At 33.8% G+C, this 18544-nt stretch overlaps 1 protein-coding gene across 1 annotated transcript in view; it reads left to right on the top strand.

The window, feature by feature from the left end:
• Nucleotides 1–1682: 1682 nt before the first annotated feature.
• The window catches only part of LOC111048756 (growth arrest-specific protein 2), a gene marked incomplete in the record, with an annotated part of 128547 nt that continues 111685 nt past the window's right edge, over nt 1683–18544 (top strand). Inside the window, 1 exon segment of the mRNA XM_039439296.1 lies at nt 1683–1904.

Genomic DNA, 18544 nt, shown 5'->3' with positions numbered 1-18544 from the left:
TTGCGTAACAACCAGGTGGTGAAGGGGGATATAGGGAGATTCACTCTAAACTGACAGCGTGATTCATAATTATACTAAAATTGATGCTGAGCTCCGGTTGTACAAAAGCCTGTTAAATTTTATTCATGATTACTATAAATATATCATCATTATATTATGATTATAGTGTTTTATACAATAAAAATAAAATAAAGTGCTATATGAACCAATCAGAGAAACCTTTTTTAAAACAAGACTTCTTTGATATAGGTTCTTGTGGTATTTAATTATGATTAAAATTTAACATGCAGTTGTGCAATTCCATTATTCGTTTCATTCACGTTCACTATTCGAAAATTATGTTTGATTATAACAGTAAATAAATCTTCATTAAATATTATCACTTAAAACAGAATTTCCATTCAATATTATCAGAAACATGTATTTCCTCAAATACTGTATTCTTGATATAATCTTGAATTATCAACGATTATTATCAAATTTTAGAAGAAACGTGTCTGCTAAGAAACATATTTAAGAACTCGTAGATGAAGAGTGTATATTTTTAGTTTCATTTACACAAAGTTTTTCTTCAATACTGGCTCTTATTCTCATTTTCTAATTCTTTATACTTTGACACTAATTTGCCCATCAAACAAAACTTTCAATTATCTAGAATGATACGATTACTTTATAACTCTGTTGCCTCTCGTTATTAGCAAAAGAGAGTTCATTTATTTATTTCACTAGCCGATTATCCGGATTTTAAAACTCGTATTTCTACAAATTTATCTTTTACAAATCGTTTTTGGTTGCTGAGAGAGCACGTTCAAGTCCCAACTTTGTCTCATGGTTGTCTATCAATCTATTGTGAGGATAAACATGGCAAAAGTTTATTCATTTTAGAAATTATAAATAACTCTTTTCACCTTCCATCTTTAACAATAATCTATAACATAAAGCTTCCCGGAGGTTCGGAACGCATCCAAACCTGTAAGTACACAGTCTCTTATCATCATCCTTCCAATCACCCATGCACAAGTCTCGAGCTCATGTGGGAATCACCATCAACAAAAAATAAACAGAATTTTATCCAATAGTTCAAGTAGTAAGGCATCTATTTAATCGTCAATGTAGCTGCAGACGTCAATTAATATAATGATCTTTCCAATCACTCATGCACAAGTCTGGAGCTCATGTGGGCATCACACTCAGAAAATAAACAGCCATGCACAAGTCTCGAGCTCATGTGGGAATCACCCTCAGCAAAAGAAAATTAAACAGAATTTTCTCCAATGTAGTCGGGCATCTATTTAATGTAGCTGCAGACGTCAATAAATATAGGTAATCATCCTACTACCCATGCACAAGTCTGGAGCTCATGAAGGCTCATCACCCTCAGCAAAAAAAAAAAACATTATTTTCTACGATAGTTCTTCTAGTCAGGCCTCTATTAAAAACTAGTTAAAAGCCCAATAAAATCGGTTCTTTATTTAAATAGAGAAAATATTCAAATAGTTCTAAAACTCTCAATCGACAGCGTCTAGCTGCCGACGTCAATGTGCGATCTCTGACGCCAGTCTCTATCGATCGTCCATCAAAACCCGTCGCGGTCCGTAAAGTGGCGCGCCTAGCGGCGAAAATCGGAACTATCAATTTTCACCGGCTGACTCGCGGCCGGAGTTCAGTCAGTCGCAGTCGTCTGCTTGTAGAGTGCAGTCGAGCATTTCTGCGCTCGCTCCCGTTTTCAAACTGTTCCTTTCAGTGCGTGTCTTGACATGTTCCTTTTTACCAGTCCGGCGTAACTAATTCAACAATCGATTGAATAAAATTCAAGCAGCTGTTATCAGGGTTTTCTAATTTCATGTGTGGCCTGCTGAGGTGATGGCTGGTGACTTCTGCATGCTGGATAACACAAAATCTAGGTAAATATTATCAAAATCTTATCAATTTCAACATTAACATAATCTTGTTTTTAGGTTAAACAAAGGGTAATTGTAGGTTTTCTATATTATTATTTTGTAACCTATTCCCACTTATATATTTTCATGAAAATAAGGTAGATCTATTATTTATAAATTTATTTAAATCGTTTTATGAGTTGGGAGAGACTACAAATTTGAATGCTCATAAGAATTTCATAATGTTGTTGAATTTTTGATTTTGCCATTTTGCATAATATCACCGTAGATTGCTGGGGCAAAACTGTGGATTGAAGCTTCTCATTCTTATATACTTATAAAAAAATGTTGAACTGTATAAGAAATGGAGAGACTATCCACATACGTAAAAAATTCGTGAGAACTAGGGGTCGTGGTTCGGTTGAATTACAGGGTTGGAAACGTATATAGTAGGTATGAGTTATAATAGTATGGAATTTGATAAAATTTAAAATAATGATAAAATCACCTTTAATCACACAATATTGGTATACTTATTCACTGTAAAATTAAGACTCATGAAATTCTCTTTAATCTGAGAATATGTGATTAATTTAAGGGATGATTATCAGTAGAGGTGGGTCTTAATACAACTAGAAAGGACTTTACAAACTTAATATCTTAGAACCCACCCTCGAACTGGGTTCTCCATGTCCGTTGTATCAACTGTGCTATGATAAACTAATATTTGAATAGCCTTTTCACTGAACATATAAAAGTCAATTCCTAATTTTTATTGATTCACAAGGAACAAAAATATTAATCAAGTTTTAATACTTGGCCCTTATTGTAGGACATTAATTTCTCATCTATCATTGATGGTCATTTCATTGATAAATAGGATATTTAACGTATTTGTGAATTGATTAATATATTACAAAATTTATGAATTCCAAATAGAAATTTACAACCCTGCCACGAGTCTGTCAACCCACAATAAATTACTATGTTTAGGTTGTATAATATTTAATAATTTACTGTAATTTCAAATCATATTTATGTAGAATAATGTACAGTCATTCTGTACATCAATCTAAATCAACGTTTATTCTTAAAAAAATCTTAATCTAAATCTAAATCTTAAAAGTACTCAACGTAATAATTTTTAGAGTACATAAAAACCCTATTCTATTTTCTGTAGAAGTAATATCCAGGTTACTGACACACAACTAACAAAAGGGTCAGTACAAAACCCTTTGTAGGCCTATGTGGAACTCCCTTTACAATTTCAAGCAGGTGTGACTTACTCATCAGCATGATAAAAGAGGGGTTGCCGGTTGCAGCATTCTAGATGCTTCTCAGAGTATTTTGGACTGTATTTCTTGTTCCTATATCCTTGGACAAAGTAGTTCTCCAACGGAAAAAGGAGTTGAAAATATTATTGATTTGAGATGCGAGGTTCGAGATCCATTATGATCCGCGATGTGAATATTTGTGTTACACCGGTATATTGAGTTCTAAATCACGGCAAATCGGTATCTGCATTGAGTATTTATTTATTTATTTATTCATAGACATTAGACAACGCAATAGATACAATTACAAATATTGGTTGAAGATATATTCATGAATAGATCAGTTTGGGAGGATAAATCAAATCAATCAATTTATTTTCCATTTTTACAGTATATATACCGAGCACGAAATTACCATAGTTACGGAAATAATCACAAGATAACTACAAAATATCAAGAATATTGGAGAATGTGTTATTTTTGTTAGAACCTTTCCTGTAGTATAGTTCCTAATCAGGATTCTCCAATTTATAGAACGATAACATATTGTTGAGTAGTTGAAAAGAAGAATCTTCTTCAACGGAAAAAGTTTGAACTATTGACGGTATGACAGATGTATGCTAATTCATTTTATAAGGGTAATTGGTGGTTCCAGTTTTAGAGAAGGATGAATATAGGCAATCATTGAAGCACAATTGTAGCAATTTCTTAACCGATGTATTTCGTAGTTTTTATACGGGTTTCTGGCCCGTATCTTCGTTTGAGATACAAGTCAAGGATATTAACGTGTTTCTTCTGTCAACTGAAATATAAACTTATTATTGACGATCTTTAGCTGCGTTAACACCAAAGTTATTAACGAAATGTTAATAAGTTAATTAACAAAAGTTATTAACAAAATGTCAATAACTTAATCCTTATAGATTCGATTAGATTGAACATAACTTATCATACACATGATGAACATATGGTGTTTGTCAAGTTCCGTTCAATCTAATAGAATCTATAAGGATTAAGCTATTAACATTTTGCTGATAACTTTGGTGTAAACCCAGATTTACTGTCAACTCGACAACTGTTGAAGTTCATAGGGTTTTCAGCTTACTTTCCTTCTCTTACCAGAAGTTTTTTTACACAGTTTTGAACAAATATAAAAATAGATAGAATTGAACTCTTAATTATTCAATAAATTTCGGTTTGTAACATCAATACTCGAATAAAAATCTAACATTTCAATTGAACGAGTTGTTCCTACAGAATCGAAAAGAACTCTGCATTTGAGTAATCGTAAATTCAAATAGAATTCTTCTTCAGTTTTAACCCAATACTTAGAAAAATATAGTAAAGCTGCGTTTACACCAATCCTTATAGATTCTATGAGATTGAACATAACTTATCATACACATGATGAACATATGTGTTTGACAAGTTCCGTTCAATCTGATAAAATCTATAAGGATTAAGTTATTAACATTTTGTTAAAAATTTTGGTGTAAGCGCGGCTTAAGAAATTAAGATTTTTTCTTAACTTTTATTAATTTTTAATTAAGAAATTAATATCAGATAATTTGTACGTGTTTTCAAGTATTAAAAATTTACTTATTGGTATTCAAATCTTTCAAAAAATTTTGTCAGGCCTATGAATCGTTGTCCTCCTGCATAGGGAAAAAATAGCTTGAGAAGTTATTCTATAGTTCATGTTCCAATTTCACTGTTAACTCAAGCCGATAGTCCTAGTAGTTATTTTTCGTGAATGTAACTTATGTGACGAAGGTAGTCTTTCATACTGTGCCGTTCCTACACTCTCACCCGGCCAATACAGTAATAATAGACAGTAGTGAACCGTAATCGGCTAGAGTTAATAAAAATCGCCTTGAAATTTGGAACATAATAGACCTAAACCATGTGATAACTTCTTATGCTATCTTTTCTCTAAGCCTTCTGGTGGAGTATCTCCAATGCTAGATTCTGCTAGAAGATGATTTGGAGTCAAGACTCTACTTCTTCGAGAGTCAGACCTCTACTCCTTGCCCTTGTCTACTATTTATACAAGATATATTAATATAGTTTTCTAAGATTAGAAGCAATTACTGATCAAATATGTATTGGAGAAATCTGAGATTGGGTTTAGATTAAGAGTCGAGAAGTCTGAACATTCATACAAATACATATTGTATATTTGTATATTTCAAACTATAATTTTCAAGTGGAGTAAAGGGAAAATTCGTCATCATATAATGTTATTCATATGATAGCTTCCATTGAAGATAAAGAGTTGTAGATATTATTAGTTAGTTGTGTTTTTTCTGGCTCTAAATTTTGTAAAATTACTCGAAAATTTTCCAATTAATGGTGATTTGAGTGTGATATTTTTGTTTTTTATTCTGTTTTCAGCCGTCAAAATTTAAAAATCTTAGTTTTCGTTGTTTTTGAGTGAGAATGGACTAAATTTTAGTAAAGTGAAATCATAACCCTATTTTGGACTTTTGTAATGTTACCTATCTAAATTTGCGAGAGAAATAGTACAAGGAGTATCCTTAGTTTTCTCTCCCAATTAGTGTTTCTTTGTAGAAAATATAAATAAATAAATAAATAAAATAAATATTCTTTCATTAAGATATGGAATATGACCATAGAGGAAGGATAGCACATGAACATATCCCATGTTATAGGGCGTTTATGTCCCAATATTCAATGTCAACTCAAGCTGATAGTCCAAGTAGTTATTTTTCATGAAGCTATGTGACGCTGGTAGTCTCTAATATTGTGCCGTTCTTACAACACTATCACCCCAACAAACCAGTAATAATAGACAGTAGCCGACAGTATTCGGCTTTAGTTAACAAGAAATCGGCTTGAATTTGGAACATAAAGTTCCTATACCATGGGATATCTTCTTATGCTATCTTTCCTCTATGGTATTACATATTCATAGTTAGAATCCATGTATAGCATAATTGTATAGTATAAGTGCAATATTTTTAAAGTTTTTAATTTATGTGATATATTCTGTGATTCATTTGGATTATAATCTACCTTCAAAATTCAAATCATCATTCCTGGACCGAAAATAAAGTAACGAAGCAGTGTGCGATCACATAACCTTATCTTTTGGACAACATTAACATTTTATCAAAATTTTTGGAGAGAAATAGTACAGGCTCAGCCTAGTTTTTCCTCCAATGTCATAATTGTATTATGATTATAGTATTTATATACATAATGAATGAATGAATAGCCTGAGTTCTACGATCTATAAAGATATCCCAGTATCAAAGTCCACAGTACGCCTTTAAATAGCTTAAAAACAAATTTTTTAAGCTGGGCTTCTTTTTTTAAATACTGAGGGTGATGCCCTCGTGCATAGTCTTGTGCGTGGGTAATGAGGGATAATGATGGGAGATGGCTACTTTTTAGGTAGTCGGGACCGACGGCTTATCGTCTCCTCCGGAAGACGAGGTGGCCGTATCTATGTGATTGTGCTGTGGCCAATCTAAAAGCAAACCATACATTTGATCCTGGGTCAACACTATGTTAAGTAGCTAACTCAAGATAGTTGATCGCGGTCAGTTTAAACGAGCATTAAAACACTTTTTTCAAGAATGCCCTTCAAAAAGATAGAACAGTACTCTTCTGTTGAGAGATGAGCATATCTAGAATAAGCTGTTCCTGAACTTCGGAACTAATTTTCATGAAACAGGCCCCAGATTACGATGTATTGCATAGATATTTGAGTATCTTCATAGAGAAAAAATAGTATATTAAGCTTATGATGGATTATGCTATTTTTCTCCATGTTATAATTAAGTAACATTGAATTATTAAGGAATTGAAATGATTAAAGATAGCTATTGTGAAGTACACAATAAAAGAGACATTAAATTGTCTCGTTAGGGTTCACAAAAAGAGGGTAGCTTCAATTACTTTCCTCTCTCCCCTCTCCTCTTCTTCTTTCTCCTCCACTTCCTCCCACTTCTTCTTCATCTTCTCCACCTCCTGGTCGACATCATCCTCCTCCTCCTCCACCTTCTTCTCCTCCTCATCCACCTCCTCTTCCTCCTCCTGCTCTTCCTCTAACTCCTTTTACTTTACTTTCTCCTCCACCGTCTCCTTATCCTCCTTCTCTCCTCCTCCAACTCCTCCTTCTCCATCTCCTTCTCCTCTCCTCCACCTCCTCCTTCTCCTCCACCTTCGCAATTCCCTTCCACTTCTTTACCACCTCTTCTTCTACTTCTTCGTCTTCTTCTCCTCCTCTCAATCGATTTTCAAGGTCATTCTTCTTCAGACAAGGGTGCCTGGTGCCCTGGTGAGCAAGAAAGAGTGAGAGAAAGGAAGAGAGAGTAGGAGAGCACTCAAAACCGCTTGATGGTGGTAAGGGCTGCTTCTAAACGGAGGGCTGTTTTTTGAGGGGTGACCTTGAACTCGTCAGCTTGTGGGGGTTGGATGTAATCGATTACCGAAAATTGGATGGAATTTATTCGAATAACTATTATCATAACTCTATTTTCCTCCCTCTACCGGATGCCGTTTGAATAAATATATTCTGTGAGTTTTGTATAAAGTTATATCTCTCCAAAGTAAATAGTTCACTTTCAGTTGTATGTACTCCTGAAGACATTCTTCTTTTATCTCTCCAAAGTTATTAAAAACAATATAAAAATCTTGTAGTACCCATTATTTTTTAAGAACTTTGAAATAGTTCAACCAACAACTAGTTTCGACTCTAAGGGTCGAAAAGGTTTAGGGTCGAAACTAGTTGTTGAACTATTTTAAAGTTTTTGAAAAATAAAGATTACTACAAGGTTTTTTATATTGTTTTTATTAATTTGTTAAAAAGTAGCCTTGTGAGTGAAGCGTCTTTTTTTTCTCCAAAGTTATATAGTTCACTCTCTGTTTTATAAACTTCTATAATTGTTTTTTATTCATCCATTTATTTATTCACATTTCATAATACACAAATCAAATATATGATCAGAAAAGAACCAACAGGCCTAGCCCAAAAATGTTCCCTTCCGAATTTTGATGGAAGTATGTCTAAAGGTGCGTACAGATATACGCGCCGCGAACATGAGCAATTCACTTTTAATCAGCTGACTATATCTGTATTTTTACAGAAACGGTAAGATACAGATATAAAAAGCTTGGCATCAGCTGATTAAAAGTGAATTGCTCATGTTCGCGGCGCGTAAATCTGTACGCATCTTTAGACGTAGGTTATGTTGCTTCACTCTGAATGAAATTTTGAGTCCAGAAATATACAAACCAAAATTTAGAATTCAATTAGATTGAAATAATGAAAATATTGCACCAAACTGTGATTCAAACTTGAAAATATTGAATTTAATACATCAAGTGCATAACACACAAAACACAACAGGCTCAAGCACAAAATTTTTTTTTTTCAAAGATTATAAAAGAGTGTCCAAAATTATGAGTTGTTTCTATCACTGGGGAAGAGCTATGTAACATGTACTAGTAACCCGTGCTCCGCAAGGGTTTAATTAAAAACTTGACAAACTTAAAATTTGACGTGAAGAAATCTTGAAGAATTTAAAATACGCCTATAACCATCCTCGGTAAATTAAAAATCTTTAATGAAATATAAACACTCATATATCGTCAAATTCTACAGTTTTATTTCTACGGTTTGGTCACGAAACTATGATCCTGTACCAAATAAAACTGTAGAATTTGACAACATATGTGTGTTTTTATTTCATTACGGAGCAGTTCTACAACATCGACAGTGACTCAGGCGAATTTTTAAAAATCTTAAAAAAATTCAAGTTAATCAGTCCAGTAGTTCAGACATGATGATGCGTAATTCGTGAATTTTCTATCCAGTACGTATATAAGTCAATTCTTGCCTTTATATTATTATATTATAGATGATCATCAATCAACAAATTACGAGTATATCTGTTATGGGCCTGGTTTCTATTACACTTATCAAATCTAAAGGTCCATTGAATCTATATGTTTAATCTATCAATGAACTCATTAAATAAACAATAATTTATATGAAGCCTACTTTTCTCAATACGTGAATAGTTTGAAGGTTAATCTAATCCATCACTATTATAATATCTACGTCATTTCTTAAGCATTTCTCTCCATTTCCATTTTCATAATACTAGTAGTTCTGTGAACAGTAGACCTCGCGCAGTTATAAACCACAGTCTCCTCTGATACTGTCCATCAGAGTAAATTCTGTCCTGTCCTGTCGTGTCGGCGAGATATCGGTGTATAAACGACTAATGGTTGTTTGGTTTGGTATCGACAATGCTAATAATTTGATGTAAAAAGCTATGCTACTATCATCAAAAGCTTACCGAGTTGAAAGCAGAGAAAAGTCGGGAGAAAATACTATGCTACTTCAAGTTATCAATTGCATGCCTCACTGCATGCAATTAATAGTCCACACAACAGCTGTTTTTTTACTAAGTTACGTTGAGATATTGAATTGAAGGGGCATTGCATGCAATTTATAATACACTCGACAGCTGATTTATGATGAATAATTTTATAGTCTGATTTTTACTCTAATATTGGCGTATGAAGGAGGCCCCTTTTCCTTTTATATTATCCTTGAAATGCAAAATTTCCAAAATCCTTGTATATACGTCGACGCGCAATTTAAAAAGGAACGTACCTGTCAAATTACATGAAAATCTATTACCGCGTTTCGCCGTAAATGCGGAACATATAAACATAAAACATATAAAACATAAAGAGAAATGCATACCGTCGACTTGAATCTTAGACCTCACTTCGCTCGGTCAAATATTTCTCTCTAATTCCATCCTCTTCCAAGTACATCACTGCCTATTGTTTTCTGTACGCCTACTAATAAAAAATAATGAATAATATAGTACTTTAGTTTGTGAAACATAATGAAGAAAAAAGGTGCAGGCTGGTGATAAAAGAGTAGGCAATAACAAACGCCTCCACCTTTGTTTCTGCTCTTCTTCTTCTTCTCCTTCTCCTCCTCCTCCTCAACCACCATTCATTCTACTTCTCCCTCCTCCTCCTACTTCTTCACAATTTTCTTACTTACTTACTTCCTTACTCTTACCCTTCGTACTTACTCTTCTTCTCCTTCTCCCACTCACTGCTCTCCACATTCTATTCTCTTCCTTATTTTCTCCTATCCTCTTCCTCATTCTCCCAATTCTCCTTCTTCTCAACTTCTCATATACGCACTCTCTCACTCTTATTGTAGCTTCAACTCCATTATGCTCTACACCCACTTTCTTCTATTTGCATTTCTTTACATAATTTTTCATCGTTTGCCATCTCTTACAATTACAATAATAGAGTTGCTAGTGATCTAATCGATAAAATCAATATAGCATAGTCTCGTCGGCAAGGTAACAATATTATTGCTATTTGAATAGTGCTTAGGTACTGCTGAACTTGATGCAAATCTGAGAGGTGGTTCTGTTGTTATTGATTTCTTGTCAAAATATGTCATCGGCTCACCTTTACTAGTAGTTCTGTGAACAGTAGACCTCACGCAGTATTCTCATCCACAAGTACCTGATTGAAACTATAGACCTTATGGAAATACAGCAATAGACTGGCTTCTCCACACATCTGTGTAATCACTTGTCAGCTGATTTATGATGAATAATTCTATAGTCTGATTTTTACTCTAATATTGGCGTATGGGGGAGGCTCCTTTTTCCTTTTATATTATCCTTGAAATGCAAAATTTCTAAAAACCTTGTATGTCGACGCGCAATTAAAAAAGGAACATACCTGTCAAATTTCATGACAATCTATTACCGCGTTTCGCCGTAAATGTGCAACATATAAACATTTAAACATTTTAACATTTAAACAAATGCCAAACCGGCGACTTGAATCTTAGACCTCACTTCGCTCGGTCAACTAGTTGTCGGGATATCGATTTGTATTCAATACTCCAGATATTAAAAATGTTTATTGCTTGTATGATAATATAATTATTATTAAACTAGGATCCAAATTAAATGCTGTAAATCACCCCGAAGACTTCTACAACTGCAAATATTGACAACAGGGTAAACAGCTGGATGGAAATTCGATGAGCGCTACTATTCAAAAATTATTTGTCAGCCCGGGAACTGACAAAGAATTTTTGAATAGTAGCGCTTATCGAATTTCCATCTAGCTGTTTACCCTGTTGTCAATATTTGCAGTTGCAGAAGTCTTCAGGGTGATTTGCAGCATTTAATTTGGATCTTCGTTTAATAATAATTATCAATTCATTAGCATTTGAATAATTGCAATATCTCAGTAATTTTCATCTGTGGCTTGTATGATAATTGAAAGAATAAAACGTTGATGTTGTCAATCTATTCAAATGCTTTTAAAATAAATAGGCCTACCGTTAATACAGGATACGTTATACTGAGTAGATCCACTATTTATGTACTCGTATATGTTTCATTTATTCATATTTCACCCTTATGCAATTGTATTTCTTATTTTTCTTATGTTTCTCCATCAAAGTTATAAAATACCTCTTCTCGATTTAGTTGTCTCCACATGAATATTAACGTTCCCCATTTGAAAATCTATTCTTAAATTATTTAGCTCTTAATTTTCACTCGAATATTATGATTTCCCTTTAAAAATCTTTCAATTGATATACCTCTTTCAGTTGTTTGTTTATTTGAATATCCACGTAGCCATTGACTCCTACTTGGGTGAAATTATGAGATCTTGAATTTTCAATTATTATTAAACCAAATTCCAAATTAAATGCTGTAAATCACCCCGAAAACTTCTGCTACTGCAAATATTGACAACAGGGTAAACAGCTAGAAGGAAATTCGAATTGCTAAATTGGAATTTCGTTTAATAATAATTATCAATTCTTCCACTTTTTGTGTAGTTGAGAAGTTGATATTGTGGTAATTATTCACATTAAATAAAAAGACTAAGAAATTGTCGAAAACCACAGATTTATTGATAGTTAGAAAGACCGGTTTCGTTGTTACACCATTGTCAATCTCTGATAAACTTTGTCAAAAACCACAGATTTATTGATGGTTATAAAGACCGGCTTCGGTTATCAGAGATTGACAATGTTGTAACAACCGAAACCGGTCTTCTAACTATCAATAAATCTATGGTTTTTGACAAAGTTTATCAGAGATTGACAATGGTGTAACAACCGAAACCGGTCTTTCTAACTATCAATAAATCTATGGTTTTTGACAAAGTTTATCAGAGATTGACAATGGTGTAACAACCGAAACCGGTCTTTCTAACTATCAATAAATCTATGGTTTTTGGCAAAGTTTATCAGAGATTGACAATGGTGTAACAACCGAAACCGGTCTTTCTAGCTATCAATAAATCTATGGTTTTTAACAAAGTTTATCAGAGATTGACAATGGTGTAACAACCGAAACCGGTCTTTCTAGCTATCAATAAATCTATGGTTTTCTACAAAGTTTATCAGAGATTGACAATGGTGTAACAACCGAAACCGGTCTTTCTAGCTATCAATCAATCTATGGTTTTTGACAAAGTTTATCAGAGATTGACAATGGTGTAACAACCGAAACCGGCCTTCCTAGCTATCAATAAATCTATGGTTTTTGACAAAGTTTATCAGAGATTGACAATGGTGTAACAACCGAAACCGGTCTTTCTAGCTATCAATATAACTATCTGATAACTTTCTAACTATCTGTGGTTTTTGAAAATTTCTTAGTCTTTTTATTTAATTATCAATTCATTAGCATTTAAATAAATGCAATATCTCAGCAATTTCCATCTGTATCTTGATTTTTTAAATTTTGTTTGATAATCATTTTCAATCAATGAATCAGAATTTGAATGGATATTGTATCTCATTTTTCTACATCTGTAATCTCTAAATACTTTTTTATCGATAAGTATTCACCTATTAGAATTCATTGATTTCAACTCTATTCACTCAATCGAACAGTAGATACAACATTTTCAACAGTAGCATCCTATACAAACAATACATAACTAACATGTGTGTTCAAGAATAGAAAAAAACAAATTATTTTCCATTCTTGCGCACATATGTTCGCTCAATAGAATAACAGTACCTACGTCATAAAACAATGCTCTCAAATTTTATACCGTTGACTGCATTGCATGATGCATGTGGCTGCCTTAAACTGTCATTTAGTACCGTACTATTACTTTAGTACCATGATAGTATTGTACCATAACTTATACTTTAGTAGTGAAGAACTCTCCACCAGTAATTGACTATCAATTTCACATAATATAGTACGGTAGTTGAGCTTTATGCCCTCACATGCTAGGGAGCGCATTTTGAGGGATATTGGTTCCAGAATATAGTTTATAGATGTCATGACATGTATAGTCCATTTGAAACCTAAAAATTTTATGAATACTACTTGTAAATTGAATAGATGTCAAGACATGTAGAGTGTATTTGAAACCTACTAATTTTATGAATACTACCTGTAAATTGAATAGATTTCATGAAATGTAGAGTCGTGGAAGCGCATTTTGAGAAATATTGGTTGCAAATTATTATTTATGGGTGTCATGACATTGAAAATCTCTCTTGAAGCTCACAAATTTCATGGGTACAATAAATGTAAATTGAACAGTATTCAGAAAGATTAGCTGACATTTTCTCATATTTAGAAATTCATTTTTTAGCTTTCAGTAATTTATTATTTATTTATTTAGCTTATGGCAGATACACAACACATATAAAGCTTTTGAGTCTTAAATGTCTACATAATTATAAACTATAATTTTCAATTTCCTCAAGATTTTGTTTAGTTTTTGGCCAGGAGAACATAAGTTCGTCTGACCGCCATTATATGCTAGCCTATTTAGCGTTACCCAATGTGCACCATGGAGGCGAACTAGCGTTACACATATTTAAGTAAAAAACTGATTGCTGGAACAATTTTGAGATTAAAGAAGGTTGAAACTCAATTTTCACAGGATAAAAACATTTTCAAAATTATCTCCACCATTACAAATATCCAAAATTTCTTCAAATTGTAATTTATCACAATAAAACAATCCAAATATAGAATTTCTGTTTGAAATTTGCACCAAAATACGTTTAGCTATGTTGCTAAGCTGGTTGCTAATCAGTTATTGAAAAATTTAAACAAAGACGATAGCCAACTTACATTCTTTATTGAGTTTCTCTTTCGAGTATGATATCTTTGCTACTAATGAGCTCTGAGCATTTGCGTGGTCTTATTATAGAGAAAACTCAAGTACTATAAACTTCAATATTTTGGTCTTTGGTTTTACACAGTTCCACAGTTGAAGATGGCTTCCGGACCATCGGGGCTTGTTATGAATCTAGAGAAAACCTCTCCTTTCAACGAGACCTTTTCTGATGGCTATTTGAAAATCCCTTGATGAGCATATGAATGCTACATTAATGCTTTTTTCACGAGTAACCTTTCTATAATGAACTCATAGTGCCTGTTGCACAACAGCCGGTTAAATTTTAACCGTGATTAATTCCACGAGAACCAATCAGAGAAGCCGTCTTTCCAAAAAAGCCTTTTCTGATTGGTTCTCGTGAAATTAAACACGGTTAAAATTTAACCGGCTGTTGTTCAACCGGGCCATAGTCTGTCTATCTTCTCATAGCCTAATATTTTACTATTTACGTGCAACCTCGGTAATTCAATGTGCCGGTTTTAATCCTAATATCGGGGCACCGAGCTTCGCTCGTTATTTTTATCCATTGATAAACAGAACACAATATTCTCTAAAATGATCGTGTTTATATTTTACAGCTGGCTATACGTCAGCTTATGAATTATGAATGCGATATTTTGATATTCCACAGAATCACTAGCTCACTTTTTACTATCCACAGACGACGAAAGTCTCAGCTGTTCCAGCCAAGGATGAATTATCCTTTTAATAATGTCGTTCAGCGAGATTTCCCAGGGATGAGACCTAGTGCAATCGAATTTTTATATCATAACTCTACTATGTTCCAAATTTCGTGAAAATCGTTAGAGCCGTTTTCGAGATCCGTTGAACATAAATAACCAGATATAAAAATATAAACAGATATACAGAAATTGTTCCCTTAATATAATAGGATGATACAATAAATTGTTTCGACGACCGAAAACCAGCTTTCCAGTTCACCGGTTGTGTTGATTGTGTGTACTCACAATCATAGCAGTTTGGGACTGTGTTAGTGAGTTCGACCACACTTTTTCGAAAGGCTAGTACCAGAGAAAACTCCTATAATTCTGTGCTAGTATGGAATTGAAGCTTTCTCGATTGAGAGTACTTTGCAGGTACTTCGTTCTAGCGTGTTTCGGACGCTATTTTCCAACCGATAATCATGAAAATGGTACCAAATTGTTCAGAAAGATTTGGACATCTCGCGCCATACCACCAAATTCCAATTTCCCAACTATAAAATGACTTTAAAATCTGATGAACTTGGAGAAAATTTGGCAAAGTTTGACGTTTAATAGAAAAAAATTGATGAGTGATATCAAAATTTGGCGGTACAGCCCGAGATGTCCAAATCTTTCTGAACAATTTGGTACCATTTTCATGATTATCGGTTGGAAAATAGCTTCCGAAACACGCTAGAACGAAGTGCCTGTTTCAGCCCTTCTTCCGAATTATAACATTGCTCTTAACTCTTGCCAACACATTAATGATTTGGTAATCAATTGCAATCTCTTCAAAATAATACTAATTCAGCTTCAAATAACATAGACTCATTAACATAGAGAATCATTGAGAAAAGGCGTGAATATAATTTGGAAACGCATATGGCTTTTATCGACTTTGAGAAAGCGTTCGATAGAGTTGATCGGATTCGGCTTTGGGAGATTCTGTGGAAGAGAGGATATCCAAGGCACCTGGTTAATATTGTCAAAACCTTATACCGCGATACAAAGATAATTATAAATACAGGTAAGAATAGACTAAGAGAAATTAATGTTAATCAAGGAGTTAGACAAGGGTGTAGTTTATCGCCTACTTTATTCAACATTTACATTGACGACATTTTCAGAGAATGGAAATACAGAGTAGATTTAGGTATTAAATTAAGTGAAGACGTTTACCTGAACGCACTATTGTTCGCGGATGACCTTTGGATAATACAAGAAAATGAAGATAGCCTCCAAAAGTCAGTCCATGTACTAAATGAAATATGCAAGGGTTATAATTTCAGGATTTCTCAAAATAAGACAAAAATTATGGCATTCACTGGCAAGTATCCCACACGATCAAAGATAGTTATTGATAACAAGGTATTAGAGCAAGTGTCACAATACTGCTATCTTGGTTGTGATATCAGTTTCAAAGATGATTTAGATGTTGAAAGGAAAATCGGAAAATTCCAATCGATATGTGGTAACATCAGCAGAACTTTAGGGAAGAAAGCGAGGAAAGAAACTATAATGAAGTTCTACAGAGTGATGGCTGCCCCTGTTCTCCTGTATGGAAGTGAATCATGGATCACCACGAAATCACAGGAGAGCAGGCTGCAGGCAGCAGAAATGAGATTCCTACGCAGAACGAAGGGCTGTGACAGACGAGACCACATAAGAAATGAAGAAATAAGAAGAGAATTGGGTGCCTTCAACATGAATGAAAAAGTTGTATGTCATCGAAACGAGTGGAGGGAACATATTATAAGAATGCCAACGGAAAGAATTCCTTTAAAAATTTTAAATTACCATCCGATAGGAAAAAGAGACATTGGTAGACCTCGGAAAAGATGGCAATAGAGGAAATCAAATAAGAATATAGGAAAAGCTGATAAAGAAATTCAAATTAATAACATTTTATACTTGTATAAGCTATAAATTTTAGATATAATATATTCCTCAAAAACATTTAGATTTTTTGTAGAATGCTGTTGTGAGTCGGAACAGGCAAAAGCCTAATCCATGAAGGCAAGAAGAAGAAGAAGAAGAATAACATAGACACCAGTGATATAATCGTAGGTGCAACCTCGGTAATTCAATGTGCCGGTTTTAATCCTAATATCGGGGCACCGAGCTTCGCTCGTTATTTTTATCCATTGATAAACAGAACACAATATTCTCTAAAATGATCGTGTTTATATTTTACAGCTGGCTATACGTCAGCTTATGAATTATGAATGCGATATTTTGATATTCCACAGAATCACTAGCTCACTTTTTACTATCCACAGACGACGAAAGTCTCAGCTGTTCCAGCCAAGGATGAATTATCCTTTTAATAATGTCGTTCAGCGAGATTTCCCAGGGATGAGACCTAGTGCAATCGAATTTTTATATCATAACTCTACTATGTTCCAAATTTCGTGAAAATCGTTAGAGCCGTTTTCGAGATCCGTTGAACATAAATAACCAGATAACAAAATATAAACAGATATACAGAAATTGTTCTCTTAATATAATAGGATGATACAATAAATTGTTTCGACGACCGAAAACCAGCTTTCCAGTTCACCGGTTGTGTGTGATTGTGTGTACTCACAATCATAGCAGTTTGGGACTGTGTTAGTGAGTTCGACCACACTTTTTCGAAAGGCTAGTACCAGAGAAAACTCCTATAATTCTGTGCTAGTATGGAATTGAAGCTTTCTCGATTGAGAGTACTTTGCAGGTACTTCGTTCTAGCGTGTTTCGGACGCTATTTTCCAACCGATAATCATGAAAATGGTACCAAATTGTTCAGAAAGATTTGGACATCTCGCGCCATACCACCAAATTCCAATTTCCCAACTATAAAATGACTTTAAATCTGATGAACTTGGAGAAAATTTGGCAAAGTTTGACGTTTAATAGAAAAAAATTGATAAGTGATATCAAAATTTGGCGGTACAGCCCGAGATGTCCAAATCTTTCTGAACAATTTGGTACCATTTTCATGATTATCGGTTGGAAAATAGCTTCCGAAACACGCTAGAACGAAGTGCCTGTTTCAGCCCTTCTTCCGAATTATAACATTGCTCTTAACTCTTGCCAACACATTAATGATTTGGTAATCAATTGCAATCTCTTCAAAATAATACTAATTCAGCTTCAAATAACATAGACTCATTAACATAGAGAATCATTGAGAAAAGGCGTGAATATAATTTGGAAACGCATATGGCTTTTATCGACTTTGAGAAAGCGTTCGATAGAGTTGATCGGATTCGGCTTTGGGAGATTCTGTGGAAGAGAGGATATCCAAGGCACCTGGTTAATATTGTCAAAACCTTATACCGCGATACAAAGATAATTATAAATACAGGTAAGAATAGACTAAGAGAAATTAATGTTAATCAAGGAGTTAGACAAGGGTGTAGTTTATCGCCTACTTTATTCAACATTTACATTGACGACATTTTCAGAGAATGGAAATACAGAGTAGATTTAGGTATTAAATTAA

This window comes from Nilaparvata lugens, chromosome 12 (genome assembly GCF_014356525.2).
Source record: "Nilaparvata lugens isolate BPH chromosome 12, ASM1435652v1, whole genome shotgun sequence".
Classification (NCBI taxonomy): domain Eukaryota; kingdom Metazoa; phylum Arthropoda; class Insecta; order Hemiptera; family Delphacidae; genus Nilaparvata; species Nilaparvata lugens.
This window is presented reverse-complemented; position numbering and strand designations above follow the sequence as displayed.